This window comes from Anopheles gambiae, chromosome 2 (genome assembly GCF_943734735.2).
Source record: "Anopheles gambiae chromosome 2, idAnoGambNW_F1_1, whole genome shotgun sequence".
NCBI classification, from domain to species: Eukaryota; Metazoa; Arthropoda; class Insecta; order Diptera; family Culicidae; genus Anopheles; species Anopheles gambiae.
The window spans coordinates 109,951,399-109,976,121 of record NC_064601.1 but is presented as its reverse complement, the minus strand read 5'-3'; the positions used below and the strand labels follow the sequence as shown (position 1 = coordinate 109,976,121).

The 24,723-nt window shown below is 45.5% G+C and overlaps 1 protein-coding gene across 1 annotated transcript in view; it reads left to right on the top strand.

Moving 5' to 3' along the window:
• Window positions 1-24,723, top strand: part of LOC3290292 (protein scabrous) — a 64,196-nt gene that overhangs the window by 15,529 nt on the left and 23,944 nt on the right. The window lies entirely within an intron of this gene.

The following is a 24,723-nucleotide window of genomic DNA, read 5'->3' as shown; positions in this document are numbered from 1 at the left end:
ACTCGTTTCTTTTTGCCCTCCCAGACAAGCAGGCTTATTGTGGCGTGGGGGCCATTAAGACAAATACGGCCAACGGGTACTTCTGACGAGCAATTTTTCTACCGAGAAACCATTTTCCATTTGAAACGGAGCAACGCCAACGCACAATAAATAACCCTTAATGTTGAACACCTTCCTTATTGCTCTTCCGGGAAATGGTCTCAGGACCGTCGCTTTCATCCTACTTAATTGAGCTGTTGCACTTCACAGCTTCCCGGGAAAAGGGGGAATGGGGGGGGGGGGGGGAGCCAAATGGGGTAGAAAAGCAAAGAGAAATGAACATTATTGAAGTGACTGATGATCATTTCCGCCAATCTTCTCCGCTCACTGGAAGTTTATCATTTCGTGCGGAACAATATGGTCCTGCCGCTGCTGCTGCTACGGTGGTGAATTTATTCGAGTGAAGAAATTTCGTCGATGATAAAGCACAACCATCACCACCTTAGTTTGGTAGGATTTTTGCCCCTCTCGTTTCCCTTGTCCCTTACAGGGGTACGGTTAAAGCAATCGGGTGCGTCATAATGATGCTTTATCGCACTGACTTTTTCACCTTCATTTCGCCACATTGTTCACATTCGCAACTGCTGCCACCTTCAAGTAATCTTACACCCCGGCAAATAATAATGGCCAAGAGCGTGTGTGTGAGCGGGCGAGAAATTATTCATACGGATGTATGAGTGAAACATGACCCTTACAAATCGGATCCCCCCTTTTAGCTACACCGTCCGGGCACGATGGGAAGAAAAACGACACAACCACGAGTCAGCAAATGGTAATACACCTCGTCATAAAGCACGACCTCACGGCCTCGTCCTGGGCAGGGACGAACCTACCGAAGGATACCATATCTGCATACCTTGTAGCAGAAAGATGGCGAGACGGTGTGTACCATCGTGTGTACCACTTTACACCTCGCCGTTGGTCGCTGTACCGTTTAGCATATCAAGAGATAGCGAACCGGGATTCCTTTGTTTGCACGCTGCCTATGATTATAACAACAAACTATGCTGCCGGCAGGTTTAGAATTACCTTATTTGTGCTGGCGTGCCCATTAAAGAAGAAGGTAAGCATGATGAAGGCGCGTATATGGAACCGCGCTCGGGAAACAGTGATCCACCGTTGTAAGCGTGTTGCCTGTTCCGGGATCCCGGTACGCTTCGGTGCTAAAAATAACACTTTGCTAGTAAAAGTTCTACAGAACCCTTCCCTCCGCTGCCCCAGTGTAACGTGAGGTTTGGAAACATGAGGGATGGTAAGGCATCCGAGATCGTGTTCCACTGGTGTGGTTTTCCAACCCACCAGTAGGGTAGAGGCTGCGAAGCGGGGGGAAGTATTACTATATTGTGATACTTTGTGTGCTTTTGTCGGGATGGGGAGGCATTTTCCGATGCATCCAGTAGAAGGTGTGAAATTGGAGCGCAGTTGTTGCGAAAAGCTTTCGGTGTAAAGGGATCCCTTTTCAAAACTGTTGCACGGAAGAGGAGCTCACGGTGTACAACTTCAATAGGAATGGATGCATGAAAAGACAAGTTTGATTCGTTACATGTAACATTTACTCGAAAATAACCTAAACAGATTTCCAAATCGTTAAACATGAGAATATGTAACGCGGATTGCATACATCTAGGTGGTTTGTTGTATGAGTATGCTCACTTTTGCACAGAGTGACTAAAATTCCCTTAATGTATGCAACCCGCACGACGTAGCAGCCAGAGAAATGGCAATACAAGGCATTTCATTTACTTACTTTCTAGTCACTTATCACGTTCACGCCCTCTCGTGGCATCGTTGAAAATCCTTCTCGTTACGAAAATAAACCACAGCAAAATGCCCGAGCCCGGCGAACAAGGGCGAAAATCCACCAGCCGAGCATCAACGAGCCGGTGCTGGCATGAAAAACGACGCACACTGTCGTAGATAGATGGTGTAAAATGTATCAACTGTGGCGCGTTAGTTTCCGAAAAACGGAGTGCGTAGGCTTCTGGAAATAGCCTTACCATAATCCTACGTTCATGAGAATCTATCTCGTAGGGCAAGTGGCCCTGCTGATTGTGTGGTCGCAAACGTTGGCAAGAAATGGCATTTCTGCACAGCGAGAGAGAAAGACAGAACCACAATCCCCTCGACGTTTCTGCGTACCTGGGTCAACCATACTTCAAACGGTGCTTCTAGACAAATGAGAGTTAATTTCGTGCTCCAAAAAAGGTATTACCAAGCAAAGCCGGACGGTGTTTAAGAGAGGTGTGTGCCCTGGAAAACGATGACGCGCATTCCCACCCCGACTCTCCAGTGTGGATTAATAAAATTATCGTTTGGATTTGCAGTCTGGTGGTGCTATTTTAAGGTGGCTAGAGAGCTAACAGTGGGTGTAACGACCTGTAAGGTGTCCTTCCAGGGGAACGACGCACGATTTTGTAGTACACCTCCGCACAGATTTTGTGTGTGGGCTGGCGTGGGGGGGATAAAGAGTGTAAATGTGTTTTATTATGGGTTTTGGAGGGAATTTGTTTGGCGTTGGAATTGTGTGCTTCGTTCTGAGAACAGCAGAAATGTTACACATTGTTTATTAATCATATATAGCATCGAAGAAATAGTGGCAAATTGAGCTCCAATGTAGATTTGCAATTTCCAGACACTTTGTTACAATCCGTTTACTTTTGCCTTCTCACTAAAATGGCACTTAAACAGAACCATTTACTTAGTAGCTCTTCAAAAGAACAATCGATCGATCGAACCATATGAGCAACGTGCCAAACATCAAACAGATTCCCTGCTTAGTGTGTGAAAATTGATCAAACCAACCAAGAATGTGTAGGCGGTAACGGTAGCCCTGCTTCGTTCAACACGATTGACCCATCAGCGAACGTCACCAGGTCGAAGAAACCACAACCATACACTAACCAGCAAAGCTTAGCCATTAAGTGTTGTGTCGCTTCCGCCCGACCACTCTACGAACCGGTGAGGTCCTTGCTGATAGCGTTAGGTGGCGTTCGGAAACATACCACACCTTAGGAAGTGAGGTTTCCCTCTGTTCTGGTCATCCATCATTCATAAAACACCGCCATCGATGACTCACCCGATGGGCGATGGGCGAGTTTGTCCATTAGCATTGCCTTTCGCCTCCCAAACGATAACGGACGTTTCCGCCCTGCTAGTTGTTAAGCGAAGGGTCGGTCTAAGGCCTCGTTTCATAGAAAGAGAGAGCGAGCGAGTGAGAGAGGCAGAGACCGTTCGTTTTATTAAATTCTGTCTGCATTTTTTCCCCACTCCCTTCTGTGACCTGCCCAACCAAACCATCCTGGTGGCATGTAAAACTGCTCCATTGGAAAACGCCTCCCTAAAAAAGCAACGGCCCAGAACCTAGCATCGCCGTGTGTTTTGCATTCTGTGCGGTGGATGTATGTGTAGTGCGTGAAAAAATAAATTAAGGATAGGCCAGTCACATACACATGTACAGTACCCTACCCAGACTGTTACCCCTTTCTCCAGGCGGGAAGGGAGCTGGGTAGATCTCCCGAAGCAAAAGCCGTTGATAAATGTTTCATGTATTGGAGCATAAATTAAATTTCCCTTAATTATGACCCTTCCCCGTTCTGGCAGCCCCCATCCACTGCCCAACAACGTTGTTTTTCCGCTGTACCTTCCCCAAACCCCCAGCCCCTGCTTCTCATTTAGATTTCCTTCCCAGTGGTAAAAGGACGTGACGATGACGTCGTTGAAATTTACCTACAGTACGAGGCGGCACGCCTAGAGGCACCGGAGAGGCGTTATTTCACGCTTCAGCGACTAGAGCACGTTTTCCGGTCAAAGTAAAAGGAGGGAGAAAGAAAAAAATATGTGCATGGGGGGACCAGGCTGCGTAGTTCCGTGCTTCATTTGTGGGCTTTGGTGCGTCACACGTAATGCAGACCGCCAACGGGTCCTGCGCCTCTTGGCAGGATGGCAGTTGGCAGCGCGTGGAGTTGATTATTTACTTCCACTACGTTACAACCGCCGTAACCGCCATTGTGATGCACATTATGGTCGTTCTCGTTTTGTTTTCATTTCCTTTTCCTATCGCGTTCTAAGTTACGTGATACAGAGCAAGCGCTATTTATAAAAAAAAGACCTTTAAAGCCACAATTTTTACCCACGTTTTGTTTTGTGTTTACCGAAAAATCCTGAACCTCGAGCGAGGACTGTCGGCACCTGTTTTGAGTTTGATGAATTCATTCTCTTCTTAGCTTCTTCTAATGCCCACGGCACACCGACCTCTACCTGTTTGTGTTGATTGTAGCCGCATAAAAGAACGGAATTAAAATAAGCGACACCGTACTGACACGATAAAAGGAAGGAAAAAAACACATTTTCCACGCACTTAATACCGCGCACGTGGCGTATGTGGCGTTTGTCGGCAGACGGTACAACACGTACCACTGGGTTTTTGTTTTTCATTTCCGGACGTACCCGCAATGAACCCTCGACACAAGAAAAAAAAAGCGAGATGTTCCGGTCGGTAGGCATCATCAACGCATCGACAGAACCTGCTGCTGCCAGTGCAGATAGATGGTTTTGATTTAGGTACGCGCCCGTGCTACAACCTCTGATGGGTCGTGCCCGGGTGCCCCGCGAGTGTGGTCATTAGGTATGGTAATGATCATGATTATGGCCCCGATCGTTCAAAAGCTTTCGGCCGTCTGGCTGCTTCCATTTTCAAACAGCGCTCGTGCTTTTGCCCGAAAATTATGTGTGAACATTGCGTGAAAATCTCGCAGCACAGCGACGGAGAGGGCTCCCTTGTTTGTTGTGTTGGGTTTTCGGCTACGTTCAAATGGTGGAATGGATGTCAAATTTGGAGTGAAATTTAATTGCACTTTTTCAACTGCGCAAAGGTGAAACGATTCATAAAGAGTGAGCGGGCCGCGTACCTGTTCGGCGGTGGTTCGTCCATTAAAATGTGGTAGTTCAATGGTAAATAGCAGTCACCTTTTACCCGTCGGGATTTTGGTACCGTCTCGCTTTATGAGCTGCAGGTTTAGGTTGCTAGAACGGTGCAGAATGAGAGTGTTTTTGTCCAACTTTCCGTAAATGAGTGTCCTATAACCGTAAACAAGTGGTTAAGCTTGTGTTTATGAGCTTATTGGGATATTTCGAGACAAAATGTCATTAAAAATAAGGTATTAAAAATTACGAAATGTCTTCATTTTGATGGTAACGTTATTAATTACACTTTTTTTTAATCTGGCCTTTATATCTGTGACTGTATTTGATGTGCTTTTTGTCCGATGAGCATGAAAATGTCCTTAAAATGCTAGGATGCTTTGTTGGACTTCGTTTTTATTGGGTTTACAGCGTTTCCAACGGCAGCTGATCTTGTGGTATAGTCGTCAAGCCGGTGACATCATAACACGGTAGCTCTGCGTTCAAATCAAATGCGTTCGAATGGATCCAGGTTTATTATACTATGAAGGAGTTTTTGTGAGAGTTTTGTAATGTTTAATTCTTGCCAATTTATTATTTGTTACTCAGTGCTTTTTCATGTAGCATAGTCGTCCATTGCCATACGTCCTAACAACATTCCTTTTTAACATTCCTTTTTAAGAGCCTTTTTAATCTCATAAATCGAATCCAACTATTTTAAGATAGTATTAAATAGACCAAGACAAACTCTCAACCTGCTGGCTTAAATGAGCATTAAAATTAATCTATTTCAAGGACGAAAGAGGAACCACGCCATGTTGTTGATAACATACCACCAACAATGTTAAACCCAGCTGAGCATCTTTCATAATTTGCCTCCTTTAGTGCTCTGTCTCTCTTATCACCCACCATCTTCCTAGGCACATATTAAAACCGTCTTTTTCAGCTTGCTTTGTGTACGCGGGCCACGTGCTCAGCTGTGTTTTTGCCGCAAAATGATGCCGCACATACACTGTTCATTTGTCAATTTCAAACGCCGAAGGCATCGGCTGTAGCCCGCAGCAAAACATCAGCGGCACTGTGGTACGATAATGAATTTATCTTTGCCCCTCCGATCATCCTTCCCCATTGTTCATCCCATTGCTAGCGGCTAGCGGCTAACGAGATTGTAAATCCAAACCCCGGCATGTTTGGTCCAACATTCCAGCGCTCTAACGAAAGCGCTCATTTCAATAACAGCACGCGCACCAAAGATCCTCCCAAAATGTCACCACCACATCGGCCGCCTGGCGCACATCGCACGCCATCAAATGAACATCTGTTCGACCGGCGTCTTTTTCTTCTCGCGCACACGTGGCATAAAGCAACCATTCCGCAACGGACGCTGGAGCGAGCGAGAGAATGTAATCTTACGCGCGCAAAAAAAAAACACCCCACAAAAAGCAACATTCCATTCCTGTCCAGAGAGAAGAAGTCTTGAAAAATGCGTCAATCTGCCAAAGATTGAGCCCCACTTTTCAGCGTTCAGCGACAGGCACTTCACCGAACGTTCTACGCTGGAAGCATTCCAGCTGGGGAGAGTGGAGCAAAAGGAATATAAAAGTCAACAAGCATTTAGTGACAACAATGATTCTACAATGGAGCTTTTCACCACCACCACCATCGCGTTCTAAACCATCAACAAATGGTCGCGTGTAGTGGGAGAGGAGCAAAAATGGCCGCTAATCCGCACGCTTTTCCCGTGCCGCGTTTTTCCTCTTCTTCCTCCTTCCAAGCGCCACTCTTGCTAAAGCCATCTTGGCCCGCCGTACTTCGCGGGGCTAGAGAGTCTAGAGTGCTTCCGCTTCCGGGCAGTGTAGTAGAGCTGTGTAAGAAGAGCTTGAGCTTCAGCATTTGACACAAATTACCGCGTCCGTCCGACCGTCCTGGTGCGTCGTTTGCCCCCAATCGTTTTGCCATTTCATTTCTAACTTCCTCGCCTCGTATCTCCAGTACCAGCGCTAAAGGTTGTCACTCACTCACTCAACATTCAGCAGCGGATGCGTGGTTCCTCCGGCTGCCTCCAAACCAAGCAATTGCCTCTGGAACTGGGAAGGAAGCAGGTCGTTGGTTCGCTTTGTTGCGATCGTGGTTTTCCGTTTGAGATCCGTGGGTGCGCTCTCTCTCTCTCTGCCAGCGCGTGGGAAGGTGGCGCGGTTGGCACCGGAAGAGGTTACAGGCGCCTGACTGACTACTTGACTGCCGTTTTGACGGACAGGATGCAAGAATTTTCCTCCAGTCAATTAGAATATTTCGCCAGCAGCAAACGAGCGAGTTGGACTGCGGGGGGAAGCCGTACATTTGCGTTGTTTAGCCAACGCTTTTTAAGACATAGGCCCTAGAGGAGGGATTGCGGAACGAGTCTCCGCTCTTAGAAAATGGTTCGAAAAGCTTGCGCAGATCTTTCGTCTCGTTTTGGCACGCTTTTTTCTTTTCGTTGCTGAAAGCCTTCCGGGTTTCACTGCGAGAAGCAAAGGAAGTCCCACTAAGTGGGCAAAAAAGGGAAACAAAACAACACGGTATGGACTTGGCTGCGCTGGTATGACGTGAAACGCCTGCATGGGGGAGAATTGTTGCCACCGTGTTTCTTTCGGGCGTACACAGCGCAGATGAAATGGTCTTGAAATTGATTTTCGCTCAGCCGTTTTTGCTTGCCTGCCAAGGATGGCCCGCGGCATGCAAACGTTTACCATAATGGAAGTTAAACGAGCGGAAATCCTTAAGGCTCGGAAGGCACAGAGTGGGCAGCTTCCCGGCTTGGGGCTCCCGGCGCTCTCAAGCAACCATCGCAGTAGAAGTATCTTCTTGCTACTGGAGGTATTTTTGGTGCGATTTTAGCGACACCGTTTCGCACTTCGCTGTACGCAACGAGGACAGGCCACAGACCCTGGACGACGGTTGTCAGGGCCTGCAGGCACTCTGAACCGAACCCTTTTTGCACCCCGGTCCCGGGTCATTGGCTGTGCGTAGCATCGAAGCGAATTCTTCCATTCCACCCCATCGATGCAGGGTGATTTTTGTTTTGTTTTTCACTGAAAACTGTCCCCACACTGATAAAGTTTTGGGAACCGCTTGGCTGTTTCCTAGTGGTGATTCGTTAAGTTTCGAGATCAATTATGGTAACGAGACACTGTTGACGGGTGGCGCTACTGACGGTCGGCCGATGTTTCCACGTAAAAATCAACGAGTTTGTTTTGCAAACGGCAAGCTGGCAGAAAGAAAAATACAAACTTGCCCTCCCGAAACAAACAGTGTAGCTTCCCCACGGAACCGGAACGCGGGCCGACGGATGTGTTCTGCTCTTTTTGTTTCACACAACATTCGTTAGCATCCGGTGCTTCCACCGAGATCGATACCAGGTTTCAAATCAAATTCATCAATTACGCTAAAATGCCACCGCGGTTGAGTGACTTTCCGCCATTGCCCGCAATCGCTGGAAATGGTATATTTTCTTGGAAAATTTTTAGGAGTGTTGTTCCTGAGGGGAAATATTATTGGACCGAAAACGGGGGTAAAGTACAAACTGCGTGTCTGTAAACTGTTTGAAAATGTAAATGGTAGAAAAATTTCATAGAATTATTTTAAAAAAATGAAAGGTTGTGTAAAAGTTAAATCAGTTCACTCACGTGAGTCAGATTCGTTAAAAATGTGTTATATTTGTCTAAAGATGATGAAAACGTATCAAAAAAATTGTTTGCTTCATAAGTTAATTATTCAATAACAAAACCATTATGAAAAATAAATAATTCATGAAACAAATATTCTTCAATTCGAATCGATCATGATTGTTTTTAATAATTCAATGTTAGCAAATTGTCACGAGTCTTTCATTAAAAGTCAACTTTAAATTGTTACGTTGCAACTAGACTAGAACGCCAACAACAGCTACAGCAATCCCTGCCGGGGACATTTCCATTAAACGCACCAAACACGATCGTGTGACGTTATTAGGCGGGCACCCAAATATAATCAATATTCCGATCGGATCGTTAAATTGATTTCCTCTACCCCAACGGTCCAATGGATTGTGTTTGTTTTTTGGTCTTTTTTTCCCCCGTCGTTCAATCGCGTTTTGCATGCATTTATTTTTCTGTATTGTTTTCCATCTATACCTTTTCCAACGCACAGAAAGAAAGAAAAAACGATCAAATAACCCTCAATCCGACCCGCAACAACAGTAAATCGTTAAAAAATGAACCACGATGGGTGCGAAAAACCGCCCACAAAATCGTTTATCTTTTTTGTCTCCTTTTGCCCTCCCTACATAGTTCAGTCTCTCTTTAAACAACCCCATCCCAACATCCCCCCCCTCCCCCCATCATTTTGTAGGGTGGAAAATCCTGCCCACAGGAAGGGGGCCACAGCAAACGACACACAAAATTATTCCACTCCGGACACTTTTATTTATTTTTTGTCGTATTTTGTCTCCCGCCCATTCGTGTACCGAACCCAATATATACTACATCGTAAAGTCATCAAATCACTCAACCGATTTACGAACGTGCTGCGTCGACAACGTTACAACGTTTTGCTGGCAGGTGGCAAATGCTGGAGAGGGAGGTGCAGGATGGTGCTACACACCACCACACGCACGCACGTACTAATATATTCTATTTGTATCGAACCTTCGTTTGCTTTTTTTTCCACCTGGCCACCTTTCGTACTCTAGGTCAATAGACTCCCGCGACTCACTGCCACTGCGTCATTTGAGCCCGGGCGAACGGGATGAAATATCACCTGCTCCTTAATCTTCCCTTTGCCCGATACCCTCGGCAACACGGGACCCCGGGGCCAGCTGCCGAGAGTTTGTTGCCGAGTGCCCTTGGACAAAGGTGTCCGCATGCCAAATGGTACCTTTCCATATATTTTTTTTTTATTTTTTGGGATTCCACCTTTTTGCCCAACTTTCGGCTTATCACTGGCGAAAGCAAACCGAGTTCCTGCCATCACACATCGCAGCGGCTAAGCAGCTGCACCTATCGGGCAGGTACCATTTTTCAAAGCGCTCCAAATCGTGCGCCCACTGGCAAAAGGGTCGATTTTTGACTATTTTCGACAGTGCTGTTTGAACGTGCGGCAACGAAAGATGAGAGTGAGAGAGAGCGAGAACCGATGCTTTTATGCTCGTTGGGTTTACATGATTAGCCTTCCACACAAAACCTGCTGCGTCCGGGAACAGGCAGGTGATCTTGTGGAAGGCCATTTTTTGTCCGTGTGAGTGTATTTCTGCTCTTCCCATTCGCTTCTCTTTTATGATTTTCGAGCCCTTCGGACGGGCTCCGGACACAAAAGCCCCGAACCGTTCCGATTTAAGAGGATTGCCTCTACGGCTCAATTCGGTTCCTCTGTGGCGCGCTCGGCTCCTGTCCTGTGGAAACCGATGAACCCGTGCGAGTTAGATTTGTTGAGAAGACGATGGCCGTACAAAGGTGAAGCAGCTGGGATTATCAAGCGGCTTAAGCTCGTTCGCTTATCCGATGCTTTACGAGTTTGCAACCAGCTGGTTTTTGGAGGATTTTTGTTGTTGTTGCTTTTACAGGCCCTTTTAAGGGAATAATAACACGCACACACAAGCCAGGTGCTTTTGTTAAAAAAAATCGTAGCAGTTGAGTCAGACAGGATGTAGTGTGTTTTACGAAATTTAGTTGATTTTGATGTTTTACGTTTAAGCAGCTGAGAAAAAAACAAAGAATCTGTTTCAAAGCAGTTAGTTGAGATTTTGCTTTAAATTGATTTTGATTATTACCTTATACAAAGATTTTCAAATTTTAAATTAAATCGATTGCTTAGAAAATTATTACTTCTTTTTGAACATAATTATGTTTTACTAATTGTGGGGTTTGTGTAACGCAAATGTAATCACCAATGTTTAATTTATTCCTTATCGATTTAGTATTACATGTAAATTATTGCTCATTATTGTTCTATGCATTGATAAAAATAAATAATCGCAATTAAACACATTTTTTCTGTTTTAATTAGCCGAAGCACATCGTTTCCTATACTCAATGGTGCTGTTTTAATGGTATTTTACATCCAATTGATGGATTTTCAATCCTTGGATTGGATTCTCACAATGTTCAACCATTTAAAAAAAGAGCGCCTACCACATCTAGCTGAATAATTGAACGATTAAGGGCTCGTAAAACCGCACTCACCGTTAAACACATTCTCCAAAAGATGGCAAAAAATCATACAAAACCCAACACACAACACAACAAAAAATGATAATCAATTCCGATGAAGCAATTCCCGCCGTTGATGGTGGATCTAGCGACCAATCTAATTTACGGCGAAAGATTCTTCTTTCTTCGCATTGCTTTTTTTGCTTATCTCAACTTTGTTATGCGATCTCTATAGCCTCTATAGCGCACCGTTCCGGACATTCGCAATCAGGTAATTAATCTTGCCGACGCGAATGAAAAACGGATCACACCTTGCCCGCGCGCGGACAGCCTTGCCCCCGTCACCGGAAATTTGCGTTCTGTTTTCGACCCAACCCAAAAAAAAAGAGCGATCAAGATTTGTGTCTGTTTCAGGGTCTGTTTCCCTGAAGCTTCTGAAGTTGAACCGTCTTTGCTAAGCTCGCGAACGATTTATCTCTCAACATTTCCGCAGCAGGGTCGGCACAATTTTAATGTGATAATTAGTGTGGACGCTAGGCAGCACACCACGTCAATGGCAGAGACGCTGTGAGCACACACACACACACACACACACACACACAAACACACACTTTATAATCGCTTTGTAATGAGGAAGGTAGCAAATTGAGGGTTGATTTTTCGTCGTTTTAAAGCATCACGCCGCTAGCTTTAAGATTTGAAACTGAATGCATCTTGTGGGGTTGTCCGCAAGTTCTACACTGCAGCCAGCACTCCCGAACTCGTTGCCTGTTTTGTGCAGCAAAGCGTTAAGCGAATCCTTCCATTTTTTTTCGCCGCATGCACTGGTGCGCTGTAATCAAGCTCGACATTGTTTACGTTGCCCGATGCGTGCCACGCACTAGCACACCTCATTACAGGGGCGCTCAGGTGTCTTATGTAAATTACCGCCGGCATAAAGCGCCCAAAAACCTTTGCAAAAGAAAAAAACAAGGAGACAAGGAACAACATTGTGGATGCGTGTTGTTGTTGTTTTGCTTTTTTTCTTTCTTTTGCTGTAAACATATTCTCCGGCACACACACACACACCCATACACGCTTAAAGTCAGTTTATAATTCATCCCGTCGGCAAAAGACGGCTGGGCAGAGAGTCGGCACGCCAGCGACCCCCAGAGAGGCTGCGGTACGCATATGCATGGGTTACGATAATTTATTCATACATTCATACATTCATTTATGCAAACGGTGGAACTTTTCCGAAGGTGTTGTTCCGGATCCGGAGCAGCAGCAGCAGCAGCAGCCGGATGCACCGAACCGAAACCGCGTGCTGCTGCCATACCCGCTGCTGTTTCCCCCGTTCCTGGTGCTGTGTGTTTGTTGTTTTTACTCAACCGAAACCGAGCAACGGTCAAAAGCTGACCAGATCCCGGGTCGTCGGTGAGACACGCTCACTTTGGATGCACTTTACTCGCTTCCGGATCGTCCAACTTTCGGGCTAAAACACCAGGCCCATACATCGAAGGTAACCGGTTGCTTTGGGGTAAAAGAAGTGGAATTAATTCTGCAAGCCACGAACGCGCAGCGTATGGTACCGAAACCAAGCGAACAAAACAAAAAAAGCCGTTGAAGTACACGCGTAAGGGGTACGAACACACACAGCACACAGCACACAGCACAAAAGGCACTCATCCCCATCATAAACGGTCTTGCGGGTTTGGGCTGGTTGTTTTGTTTTGGTTTTTGCAACCCTTGCTATGGATGGGGAGGAAGAACTGTTGTTGCTTCAAGGCCTCGGTTGTTGGTCTGGGATCCTAGCGGAAGCAGAAGATGAAAAACACGAAAAACCAGCCGTAACGCGGAGGCACACACGGTGATGAATTTTTTATCATTCGTCTCACATCTTGTTCCGAGCAAACCGAACCGTGCAAGATAGCATAAAGCGACCTGTTTCTGTGCATAAGAGAGCGAGGTAAAAAAGGGCCCCGAAAAATTGGCCCAGGAAGTTGGGGAAAGAAGGCGAAAAAAAAACAGTTCAAAAGATAGACGCACAGCACGCTGCCGCCTTTTAATCGGAACTGGTTTCGATGAATTTTCGCTCGCTAAAAAACCGTCCTTATCGCGTCGAAAGCACGAATGGGTAAGAATAATGAAGAAAAAAAAAAGCTACGCCTCGATATTATGCACAGGTTGTGATGGGATAAGGAAAAAAGCAAAGTTTTGTTGATTGCATTTTGTGATGCATGTGATGCATCGCTTGCTGTGTATCAGTTTTTGTGTACCGTGTGTACCGGTGAACCGTGCAAAGTGTGCAGGGTTTTAACGGGTACGGTTCGTAATGAAATCATAAATTTTTGATATTTGAGTATTTATTTTCTTCTGAAGTTTATATTTACTACAAGTTGGTGCATTTAACCTATTTGTTCATTTTAGAAAGAGTAACGTATATTTCCCATATAAATAAATAATGCAATTCCTCTTTAGTAAGATTATGAACTGAAACACAAAAAAGAAGATAACAACTATCATGTAACTCAGTTACGGTAAAATATAAATTTCATTTCATTCATTTATTTTTTCATTAGTTTCACATAATTTTTCTAAACCGTGTTTGTCTAGGATAAGGCTAAATATATAGGAAGCAAATGTCCTGAGAACGAAATCTATCGATACATGATATATTGAAAATACAGGTGAAGTCGAAATAATGTTAATATTTAAATTAATGAATTAAGGTTAATTAATTTTCATTTAAGAATATATAAAATAGTTTTCCAATACATCGCATGATCTCAAATTTCATATAAATCAAATTTGTCATATAATCATTAAAAAAACACATCTTAAACGCCTTTTTTGTCAGTTGTGCAAGGAACCCTGCATAAACGTACCAACTTGAGCATGTTTGCTTTGGCTCGTTTGCTTCCATTTCTGCTTCGTCGGGCCATTCGTCTCTCTTTATTTGTCCTCTACGTCACATCGTTTCCTTGATAAGACATCCCGAAGGGACCACACCTGCACACCCATACAAACCAACAATACCATACACAAAACACACGCCCACAGGCACACAAACCGAGCTCGTTATTCGTAGCCCAAGTGCCCATTTTACATCCGACGGCCAGATTTTAATGACCTCGGAAGTGGAGTGGAGCTATCGTATGGAGATGTTTCGTTACATTATCGATGTCTTTGTCCTCGGGAAAGACACTCGCCCCGCAGCCCTGAAGAAAGAAGGATGCCCTGCTTTGTGCTGAGTGTACTGATGCAATTTGGGCAGCTGGTGGTTGCATATCGAAATTCCGAAGCAAAAGCAACGAAGCACCAACATTCAGTAGAATTCGCTATCACCGTTCGCTTATCACGACGCTCCCGTTTTTTTTTTGGAGCTTCTTTTGCTGCTGTTGATGCACCAGCTGAAGCCTTCGAGGACCATTGACCGGTACTTTATTCTCCCATTCTTCTGCTTTCGGTTCCGTTTCTTACAAGCGTAATATCCTTTCCAGAGCAGGATGGACGCGTCTTTCATTCACGATTCACGTGGTTGGCCTTCAAGGCGGGCTCGCACACCTGTCGTACTTTATTCGCGCGTTCAAACATGCGCCCGCTTGCCGAACCGGTTTTGGCCTGTGGCCCCGGGGCCGGTTGATTAAGTTTCTGGGAACATTTTTAAATCCTTTTCGAGAGTTTGGGTCCGATGTAAGGCTCGCACTGTGCCCGAAGCAGATGAGCAGTTGGTCGTTTGCCCTTCGCTAACCGCGCGGTAGCAGCTGCCAGACGCTCCAGAGATTGTTGCTTGTTGATAAGATTTTAAACTTGGAAATGGAATTATAATTGCGTGCCACATTGTAACAGCCGTCGCAGCGAGATTGAAAAGAAGGCTTAAAAGGGAAATAAATATCAAACAATGAGCTTAAAGAAAATGTATCAAATTGCTTTATTTCATTCGTTTTGTGCTCCAAATCACGAAGGTACATTATTTACACCCGTATTCCGTATTCCCTGCTTCGCATGTCACTTTGCATTAGAAAATTGAGTGATCTTGCACAATTGAAAGCAAATTAAGCTAAACATGCAACGGCAAACGAAACGCCGTGCAGCGGTAAATCAGCCGATAAATAGCCTGTCAGTGTTGCTGCCCGCTGGCGTGCACGGTGCGGCGTTTTATCGATATTTAATTTTATGATTTAATTCCACTGCCAAAATTCGGTTCCGTTGCCAGCCAATGTTCATCAAAGTCGAATAAAAATTCCAATACAAAGCTAAACCCTTTCCACGAAGCGGTGGGAGGGAGGGGGGAGAGGAGGGCGGATAACTTATGACGGTCGCTTTATCGTGTGCCGGTTTTAACAAGCATCATATCATTTATGAGCCTTTTTTGGTGCTTCGATAAAATTCCACCAACCGGCAAACTTATCCAATCAAGTTGTATTTTTTTCGGGTTGATTTTGTTCCTTTTCTTATCTTAGTATGGTGCACGAGGAGGTTGTTTTTTTTTATTCAACCGAATTTATTACAATACTCAAACTCACCGCGCGTTTGTCTGCGAATGGCTGTGGCATAAAAATCAATGAAGACCCAATAAAAGCAAACGAGGCCGCGGCAAGCCTCTCCGTCTGCACTCTGGGAAACAAAGGCCGATGTGGCGCACACTTGCCACCCCTTTCTGTATCGGATTGGAGTGAAGAGTCAGGATGGGAAGGTCCTTAAATTTGCCATCCATTTTTTTCCATACCAACGCACGAGACGACCTAGAATGTGCTGTTTTCCATTTCGACAAAACCCCAAAACATCGGTCGATCAAATGGAACGCAAAAGCAAAAGAAAAACGGCAACGCCAAAGCATAAACCACGGTGCAAGACTTTCCATTTTGGTTGTCGTTCTTGTTTTGTTCGTGATGGCGTATGTGTGTGTGTGTGTGTGTGAGGTTCTGCTCCGATCATTAGTGCCTTGTTCAGGTTGGCATTTCTCAGCTTTCCATCCGGCTTCCTATTGTTCTTTTGTTTCTAGTTCTCTCCTCTTGGCATGGCTTTTCGCCTTACAGTCGCAGCAAAAACGGTCCCTTTTCTGCTGTCTAATTTTTCTTTATTTCTACACACACACAAGCAGAGCTCTTCTGGTGCCGCTTCGTTCGACCCCGTTCTACGTTTGCAATCTGTTCGTTTTTCGTTCCCTCCGTTCAAATGGAAGAAAACTGCATTAGTCTCCTTCCCGTCAAATGGCGCCCATGCCTTCGCATTTTCCCCATCATTGCACCAGTGCACGGAGTCACGTTTGAGGCTGGCCAGGTTTTCTTTGGTCACTGACTCACACACACACACACACCCACACCCACATAGTCCTTATCTTGGCTCTGTTTTAAATTAGATTTCCCGCCGGTTAAAAATAAATGAAGACAAGTGAAATCCATTCGGTGCACGACCCGGCAGGAGGCATGTTGCACAATCCCAAACACGCACACACAGACACACGCTCGAACCATCAGTCGGTGCAATTGTCTCCTGGGGTGAAAAAACGCAACCGCATGCTTTCTTCTGCGGCTTGGGAATTGTTTTCTTGGGAGGGTGGAACTATTTCTCCCGACTCTTTGCCCGCGCTGGTACGATTACCGGGCGTCACGAACACATGATTACGTGAACTCGTTTTAGTTCGATCTGTATCGATATATTGGAATCAGTTGGTAGATTGAACGGGTTCCTTTTTTTCTGTGAGTGAGTTTCTGGTAAGTCTGGCTGGAGTTGCGGATAAACGTGACCAATGGACGGGAAATGCATTTAAAAATCTATAAAGCGCTTTAAATTCTGTGCAAGAACTGGTTCGATGAACTACGATGCTTGCGAGTTCTGATGGGGATTTAGGTTGTTGGCCGTATAAATTAAATGAAGCGGTTAATTATACTATCTTGCAAAAACACTCGAACGGTCATTCAACGCTATCTTAGGCTGTCTTAAAAAGCAATACAAGAATTATGGCAGTGAACAGCAAAAAACCTATTTCCTTTCTTGGAAGAAATGGTACATTTAATTACTTTTGTAAAATAAAACAAATTTTGTTTAAACAATTGCATAAATTAAGGCACATTGTTAAGCGTGCTGCATAGTCAAAGGCGTATTTATTCAACCACACACCAAAGTACGCTCAGACTAGATCGGGGGTCTAGAAGTAAAAAATGAGAGCAATAAAAGATAGTATAAAGGAATTAAATCTTAAGCGTAAGTCTATAAACTTCCTTATTCTCAAAACGTGTTCGCTAAAAAAGCCCCAAACTTGAGCATTTTGGATACTCTCTTATACGTCTCTTCATAATCGTTACTCTACCAAACATCTTTGCTATCGAAAATCACGTAAATATAAAAGTTAATGCTGATGGACCTTTTCCCTCTCTCTCTCTAACTCTCTGAAACGTTTCACAAACGAACGCACCACACATTGCTTGGCTCGCATTGAAAACCCATCTTATGGAGAGAGGGGAAAAAAACATCCTACTCAAATCGATGCACTTTAGTCCTGCTGTCTTCTACCTGTCTCCCACTCCAACGGCAACCTGTACCGGAGAAAATTGTTCCATTTTTTCGAACAAATCGCTTTTCACTCAAAGTGCGGTGCTTTCTGTACCAGCATCGTACGCCCTTTCCCCTGCTTTTACGACCCAAAAGCCGTACGCGGGGCCCGTCCCCTTCGGACGACACTAATGGGCAAAAGTAAGGGAACTGATGAACCAACCCACGATGCTGCTGCGGCTGCTTGATGATGACGACTGCCGACTTTGATGGTAATGTGTTCACGGTGGCAATAATGAAGATAGCAGCGGAACGCACGCTCTCTCTCTCTCGTCTGCCTTTTCCCCAGAAAGCACAGAGGAAGCAACACGACGACGACCACCACCGAGCGTGGATCCGTGGCAAGAGTGGCAAAATTATTAGCTCGCTGCCCCCAAAAATCGTTACCACTACGTGGCCCGTGCCATTTCCGCCCTCCCTGCAGGCTGGATCGAAAATAAAATGCAAAATCCAAAAACCCACAAGTACCGCAACCACCGACGGAACAGGCGGCGAACGCGAAAGAGCGACTGGCAGAAGTAAAAGCTCCTGCAACCGAAGCAACCCAACATAGGGAAAAAGGCGAAAAGCTTTCCCGGCGACTACGGTACGGCGGAAGCGAGCAGCATATGATGTACATATATCTTTTATGCTAATGCGTATCATTTATATTCCAACTTTTGAGGTCGTCGGTTTGGCTGAACGCAAATCGCAAATTCTTTTCCCTTTCTGCCGTTTGCGCGTTTCCTCGTAGGCAGACACACACGCACCAGGCATCTGCCTAATGGTCACAGGATCACACACCACACACCATCGGGTCTGGAGAATGTGTGTGCCTTTTGAAGAAGGTTCGGTCCCTACCGTGCCGAAGTGCGAGTTATGTTGCCGGCGTGTCGTCGTACTCCACCATGGCTTGTTACGAACACAAAAAAAGCAGCCTTCACCATTTCTGATTCTACAATGTTGAGGGCGCATCATCGACACCACATGCGTGTGTATTCTGCTCCACGTTGAATGGTAGGGTTCGCTTCTTAGCATAAAAAAGCTGACACACACACACCCATACACCCATTCGAATGCTTGCGAAAACGCGTTTCGATGATGATTTCGATTCGTTTATGTTGCGGTAAAAATTGTTTCGCCTTCTGTTGTTGCTGTTCCGGTCGCTTGTCCCCTCCCCCCTCTCAGTTCGTTTTCCATGTTAAAAGGACATCTTCATGCAGATTGCTCGATCCCATTCGTACATCGTTCTAACAGCGAGGTGGAAGGGGAAAATGCCCTTCCCTCCTTTCTCATTCTTCGTCTTATTTATGTCCCTGTGAACGACTTTGAATTGGGAAATGTGCCCCGTGGCTTCCCAGTGTTCTGCCGCACAGCAGCAGCAGCAGCAGCAGCAGCAGCAGACGAGGCCTTCATGTGTGAGGTCGCCATTTTCGAATGTGGTGGGAAATGGTTGCATTAACCTAACGAAACGGCAATGCTGTTTTTTTCGCCCTCATTCCACAATCACCATCAGGACATTTTACTGGACCCCAATGCTTCCGATTCTCGATTCTCGTTATTTTCCACTCTTTATTGCACCTTATTTGTGGGGTGCTGCTTCCCCAGGAGAAAAAAAGAGGCCAAACCCCGGGCCAAACTTGAAAGGATGTGCTGTCCCATATACAATCCAACTTCCATCCGTTTTTACACACCTTACTTTGGGCGAGAGATCGAACGATGTTTGCGGTCGGTTTTATGCTGCGTACGGTGCGGCCTACAAGAAGCTGCTCTCGGGTTTGTGCTCGTCAGTTAGCAAGCTCCCATCTGCCCGTGTGTTTGCATCCCCTTTTGCGGTGTGAAAACGAGCTCCAGGATGGATTCCTTTTTGGACCACACAAACTTCGAAGAAGAAAAAAATCCTGCTCCTCAAAACCACAAAAAGTGTGGCCAACTGTTTTCTCACGCTGTCTTGCGGATCTTGTGAAAATTGCAACATTTGTACAACTCTCTCCTTTTTCTCACTTCCCCGCAAACACACACACACAAACACTCACCGCAACTCATTTTGCTGTATTTTTAGTCCTTCGTGGTTGTTCTTTTTTGTTTGTGAGTGGTGGTGCATCAAGTTCTGCTCGTTCACTTGCCATCTTTACGACAGAATCCTTTTCCAGAGCTTCCTTCCCAGTGGGATCTGCCAGTACTGGTGGCTTGCATATATTTTGCTTCGGCCTCGCTGTATTTATGCAAGAGCGAAGCGAGGCTCGAGATTTTATTTCTCTGCCCCGGCCTGCCTGCCAGTCTACCCCGTGGTGATGGTGATGGAAGGTAAAATCCCCATGAATAAAACAAACATCGAAAGGATAACCCTATTTCTCCTACTTTTCCATTCCAGTTTGTGCAAAATAAAGCAAAGCAAACGCGCCATTGCCTAACTGCCGACAAGTACAACGGTGCAACGGGCCGGGGATTCGTGTCGTCCGTACTCACACACACACGCTCACATATTTCCTTTCCAGTGATAGCTTTATTTAATATTTATCGGTTTTGCATTTTGCCTTCGAAACTCCGGTTCGATCCGAGCGGCCTGGATTGGCACGATTGTCAGGAAGGCTTTCTGGGGATTTTGGTTTAGAAAGGCGATTTTCTTTTTCTGTCGTCTATTTCAAAGCACAGCAAAGAAAGGAAAGAATGGAGCGATAGGTTGCCTGTGCGGTCGAGGGTTTGCCACTTTCGATGCCTCGTAATGGTCTACGGCACTTATGCAATGAGATTGAGCCGACCGTACACGATTCGTCCTAGAGATTATGGGTTATGGAAGTGTGTGAGAACTTTGCTCGAGTTTTACGTAACAGCTTTTTTCTGCACTTTTTATCTGCACTGGTTCTGGATGTAATGCTGTTATGGTAATGACATCAACAACGTTAAGATAAACATTGAAGATAGAAGCGTTTTAGGCATAAAGCATAATAAAGAATAGAATCTTATAACATCAAAATTAGCCTCATAGCCTTTTTTGTCGTATTATTTACAAATATGTATAAATAATAACTAATAACACAATAACTTCCTCAAAACTTGTACCACAAGTTTTACTTAAAATACTAAATGCTCTGCCAGAACAGGACACACATTGCCGCAATGCACTTCAAACACCCTTCTCGCCGACACCCAGAAGACGACTTTCCCAAAACCAGACACTCCAAACTAACTCATTTGACAAATTAGTCCCACTCCAGGCCAAGCACCATCTCTCGTGGTGAAGTTTAAAATTGGCTCACTTCTCACCAAATTTGCCCTTCTCTAACGTCCTTAGCGTCGTTTGCAATCCTCATAAGTCTTGCTTCTTTGAGTACTCCGCACCCATTAAGCACTCAAGAAGCCTCACACCATCACGCCAAACACTCAAACACTTGTAACTGGGAGAAATGTGTATAAAATATACAAAAAAAAAATGCTACCATTCTCCACAATTAACCTGATGACCTGTGCTTGTGTGTTGTGTATGTGCATGTAAGTTTGTGTGTGAATGTTTTGTGGTTGGTTACAAATCAGACAGTGAAAAAATACACACTCACACTCACACAGGAACCTTTTTCCTTCGCTGCACACTTAAACCCCTAACTAAAAACCCATTTGTTGACCCATTTTTTGCCATTCCGGAGGTAAAATAAATAAGTCCAACCACTGGAACGAAACGGCGGAGGGATCCCGGGACGAACGTTCGTCGTGAATGAAGACATTTTTTTCTTCTACTTCCCGGGGGTCTTTTCTTTTCGTGACCAGCGCGTGTGTGGGTTTAGATTCATTTTCGTAAAATGTTGTGGCAGGTTTTTGTTTGCCTCCCATAGTCCTGCCCGACCCACCAAAAGGACACTGCAAACACATAGAAACTAAACACAGAGGTATAAAAGACAAATAGCAAGTGTGTGTGTGTGTGTGTGGGTGTGAGAGAGAGAAAGAGAAATATGCAAGAGAGACATTGTGAAAAATCAACAATAAGGTCTCGTTTTCATCTGTACCAACGACCCGGTGAGGCCATACCGACCGCCATCATCAGCACCCGGGCAATCTGTGATGTTGATCATTTAGCTTTTTACCATCAATTTCCACCGCTTCCTCCCACTTCCAGCGATATCATTGCTATCGCTCCATTACGTCCAGCAAGGACAGAAGGGCTGATGGCCCAAAAAAAACCTCGCCAAACCTCGGAGCCCAATTCATTTGACCCTTTTTTTTTGGTGCTTTTGCTTTCCCTTTTTCCGCTCTCGTTGCTCACTTATTCATTTTCTCGTTCGTCTGTTTGTCTGGCCGGTGCGTTCGTTCGTTGTGCGCTTCCTGTGTTTTGGTTGGGCAATCCTTTCCATTTTTTTGAATGCAAACACACACACACACACATAGCTGGGAACCACTTCTTTAGCTTGACACAGTCGGCTCCCTTTTCGGCCGGCTCGCACTCGGTATCTCGTTTTTGTTTGTTATCTTTCGCTCCACTCGGGCGAAGTGGCGTCATTCAGTGTCAACTCAATTCATTCACACTGAATACCGGGCGGTTACTACCGCTCATACTACCACTACCGCCATCACTACTTTCAGCTCTGGGGGGGGGGGTTGGTTGTGCGAAAAACTCTTTTTCCCCCAAACCCAGAAAAGAAAGAAACCCCGACCCATTTTTGGGAAGGCGATGAATAAAGCATGAATGAGTGGCATGAAAACAAATCAGGGTGAAAGCTTTAGCACGTGCGATCTTCGTTCGAGCATTGATGGTTTGGCGGGCCAAACAAAGCAAATTCCTCTAAGTATTCAGCCCAATGTTAAACGCTTTTCCGAATCAATTCCCTCGAAACAAGCCCCCGTCCAATCACCATGTTACGCATTTTGCGCTATCTGTCTTCTCCGAAGGACGCTCGAAATAGCTTCTTGCCGAAAGCACCCACGAACAAAAACGACTCCAATCACACAACGTATGCGGTTTCGGTTTCGGAGCTTTTATTTCATCAAGTGACCTTATGGAATTTTATCCGTTTTTAACCTCACCCGGTGCTGACCGCGTGGGTTATGGCTGTTTCCAGTTTTGGGCTTTGTTTTTGTGTGGCTACGTACACTTTCAGCCTTTCTGCTTTTTGTTTTTTGTTTTGCTGTCGAGACAGAATGTCTACATTTTGTGTTGCTTTTATCCAATCCTCTCCCATCCGCTCCCACGAAACCTTGCATGAATCAATCTCTTTGCGTTCTGTCTGTGCCCTTTTTTTGTTTTTGACTCCCCGTTCTCATGCAACATTTTCTTTTCGGTCACTGCGCACCACTTGGCAAGACCGTTTGAGCTGGAACTTTTTTTTTTCTCTAACCAAACTCCTACGCCAGGTCTATGTTTCACTCTCTCGCTTGCTCTCTCGTCTCACAACACTGACCGAAACTTCACAGAACACACAGCGCAATACACGCAGCAGGATTGAACTCGTGCAGCCTAAAACGAAGCCAACACTGCACACACCGCCATGAATGCAAAGCGTTGAAGCGGCGTTGGCATCGGAAAAAAGCACGCCAAGAATGCGGCGAGGACACCCGTCACGCCGCGTTGCAGGGTTAAGAATGGGGAAAATGAAGCAAAAAATGAAGGGGAAAACTCCCGCGGGCTTCAGAGTGCCGGAAAACTTTCAAATTGAATTTCCGGATCATCCAGACGGTCGTTCGCTTTCTTCGTAATCTCTGTTTTTTGTGTGTGTTCCCTTTGCTCAAGGATATACCTGTTTATATTTGTGTGTTAGTGTGTGTGTGTGTGTGTTTGTGTTTTGTAGAGAAAATCCAATACTCTACAACTCTCACTTTGCTCGCCTTTTTTTTCGATTACATTTTATCCAATTTCTATCCGCCATTTTTCTATTATTGTCGTAAGCACCTTCGCAAAACCGGCTGCGCCAGATTCCGGCTGCTGCTGGTGCCGCTGGAGTGACCCGGGGCGACACTGCACCGGACGGTTTTGCATTGCAGCTCTCTGTCACAGGCGTAACTTTATTATTTTCCTTCTTCACTTATCGATAAGGAAAAAGTGTCCCGGTCAGTAGAGAAAAGCGCGAACACGCGCAACAAAAGGCAAGCTGCTGCACGCCCCACAAACAAGCGCGACTTTGCAACGCGTCCTGAGACCTGTCAATATGCAACTATTAGTGAGAATGTGGCCTTTTCTCCCCACTCCACACTGTACAGCATTCGACTGCTTTCATCAGGGTGGTGGGTGCGGCACAAGAAAAAAGCGTGCCACGTGCTGCACGGAGCTGGAAATGAAAAAGTTTTGTGCAAACATTATTTACGACGCTATGATTAGTTTTGCCTCCAGTTGTGCTGTGAAGGTATGCACGTAATCAGCCAGCTTCTAGCTCCTAGATGGGAAGCTACCCAACCGGACAACTTGTTCACGAAACACTACCTACCGGGCACGGTTCGTATTGGAAGAAGATGCCAGCACAGGGAGTTTGTTTGCTTTTTCCTGGATCCTCCTTACACCATTGCCCCAATTTCCAATTCTAGCTGCCTGCACGGTAGAATTGAGTTCTAACCCACCTATCCAGATTACCTGGAATTGTAAACTTTCTCACGCTTTCAAGCACACACATACACACGCCAGGGGAGATATTACACAGCTTACACCTGACCATGACCGAACCGTCTGCACTTTGCAATTGACACCTCACGGCGGTTGTACACCGGTAAGATGGGGCTGAGATTTTCCCGGTTACGACAAATTGAAACAACCATCTGGCTATCTGGTGCCCATCTCCCAAGCACCACAAGGACAACAGCACACCCTCCGCATAAACATGCTGCCCACACCATACCCTATTCCCCGCGTGCAACCGATTAGTGTGGTGCATCGTTTCAGGCGAGCAAATAAATCCATGCAGCCTCGATAAAATATTCAATACCGTACCGCTCATGCCCCACGGGCCCCGTGCTGCGTCCACCCGAGTGCTCCCGGGGGTACGTTTAATGGGTTGAACTTTCGGCCCCAACTTCGGTTCCATCGTCTCGCTTTTGCACGCAGTGCAAACGTTGGCAGCTTATCCCTTTGCTTCGACATGTGGGGCCATGTGGGTGTCATTTTCTGAGCGAAATTTTGATCGCTTTT